A 1,997-nucleotide genomic window follows, 5' to 3' on the forward strand; every position below is an offset into this window, starting at 1 on the left:
GACGGGAACCGAAGGCAGCGCTGCCTGAATTCGCCTGTCATTGCTGCACCTTCAGAAACGTGAGAAAAGTCTGTCCCTGGCCCCAAAGCCTGGGGTCTCCCTTGTCCTGAGTGATAGGGACAGAATCCTGTGAAAGTCGACAGCTGGGCCAGGCCAGTCTCCAGGGGTGTCGGGGGGAGTGCCCCAGAAGCCTGTGGGACAGCACCTCCTCTGGACAGCCCAGCCGTCCCCCCGGTCAGGGGCTGGCAGCTCACAAGCTCTCCTTCCCGGGGGGCAACAGGTGTGGTGCTGCCCACCCACCACCACCCAGGCTGTCCCAATCCCTCATCTGCCACTGCGAGTTTCCAGCACGGGAGGTGGAGACGGGGTGTGCTCTCACAGAGCTGGCCACCCTCATGACCTCCAACGGCCAGTTACTCTGCTCCTGTTAAGTTCAAGGTAACAGGCAGACCCTGCAGTGAGGTCAGGGCGGAACAAGCCACGGTCACAGCCCCTTTCCCCTTTCCAGTCTCCCCAGGGACCTCAGTCTACCTGCGAAACCCCGCCCACTAGCTCACCCTGCCTAGGGCTCGCCCACTGCCCTGTCCCCTACCTCACTCCAGCTGGGGGGAGGCACCGGAGCGCAGCATGGGGGCCAGCCCGGCAGGCGCAGTGGGAGGCGGGCCCTCTCCCGTGCTGCTCCCCGGCCCTAGAACCCCAGCCTCAAGTCCCAGGCCCTGCACGCACACCTGGCACCAGGAGTCCTCCCGGGAACAAGGGCAGTGTCTGAGGGCCAGAGCCACAGGGCAGCTGTCCCTGCCAAGGGCACTGCACACCAGACATCGGCTGGAGTACGGCCTGGGGCTCGTCATTTACTGAGGTAGCTTCAGGACTGTTTGCTTATAACAGACCACCAGGGCCAGACCCAGGAGGGCCCAGGGGGCGGGCACAGGTACATATCCATAAGCTCAGGGGCATGTCCCCAGAAAACTCAAGTCCATGGGCTCATCTGGCCCTCTCAGTGCCGCCCTTTGGCCAGGCCCCTGCAGGTGCACGGGCCGGGCCTGGACAGCACGCAGAGCCTGCCCTCGACCCCTCCTGAGCAGGCGGGGCGTCCGCACGGTGCTGTGTCTTCCCTCAGCACCCATCACCTGGCTGCCGACAGCGAGCAGTAATGCAAGAATGCCCACGCGGGTGAGGGCGGGGGGGATGGCCCCCACGCGGCCCGGCTGCTTTCCTGGGTTAACTGGCTCCTATGGACCTGTAGGTCTGAGCCCGGCACCCAGAGCAGGATGGGTTGGGTCACCTGGGGACAGACCCAGTGGGTGAAACGAGGCACGGGTTGGCAATGAACTCAGCCAACTTACCAATGAGCCTCATGGGAGAAAAGGGAAGAAAGGAAACTGCTCTGGCAGCTTAGAGACCAGGCAAAGACTGGGCCGGCCGGGCCGCCTGGCTCGGTGCTCTCCAGGCCCAGGCGGCCAGTCAGTTGCTGTAAGAGGCGTCTTTGCAGGGCTCCCTGGCTGTCCCCCCAGTTCCGGGCGATGTGTCCGTCTAGCACGAAACCACCTTGAGCCCCGCAGCTGGAGAGGAGGCGGTGGGCGGGCCGCGCGCCCTGCCCCGCAGCCAGCCGCCAACCACCAGCCGCCAGCCACCAGCCACCAGCCGAGGGCGCGCAGAGTCCCTCACTCCGCAGAGTCCCTCACTCCGCCCAACGAGCGACGGAACAGAAAACCCGGCGAAGAAGCTGAGGCGGGAAGCGGGAGGTTCTCGTCCGAACGAGGTGAGGGCCTCTGCAGCTCGGGGCGCTCGGCCCTCCTGACCCGGCCTCCCGCAGAGCGTCACCACGTGAGGCGTGCTGACAGGGACCTGGGGTGGGGGGCGGGTTTCTTCTCGGGGAGAGACGGAGCGATGACGATTTCATCGGAGTCATCGGAGCTGACGTCTTCCGCACGTAGAGGGGGCCCCGAGAGAGGAGACGCGGCTGAAAGGAACCAGAGACGGAGGCGGTCACACCA

The 1,997-nt window shown here is 65.4% G+C and overlaps 1 long non-coding RNA gene across 1 annotated transcript in view; it reads right to left on the reverse strand.

Annotated features, from left to right (window-relative positions):
* LOC105294558 overlaps positions 1-1,963 on the reverse strand; it is a 3,038-nt gene extending 1,075 nt beyond the window's left edge. The window contains exon 1 of the long non-coding RNA XR_002781242.1: positions 50-1,963. This is a non-coding gene — a long non-coding RNA (uncharacterized LOC105294558). The remainder of the gene's footprint in view (positions 1-49) is intronic.
* Positions 1,964-1,997: the final 34 nt, after the last annotated feature.

The sequence above is a fragment of the Pteropus vampyrus genome, unplaced genomic scaffold (assembly GCF_000151845.1).
Source record: "Pteropus vampyrus isolate Shadow unplaced genomic scaffold, Pvam_2.0 Scaffold90, whole genome shotgun sequence".
NCBI lineage: Eukaryota > Metazoa > Chordata > Mammalia > Chiroptera > Pteropodidae > Pteropus > Pteropus vampyrus.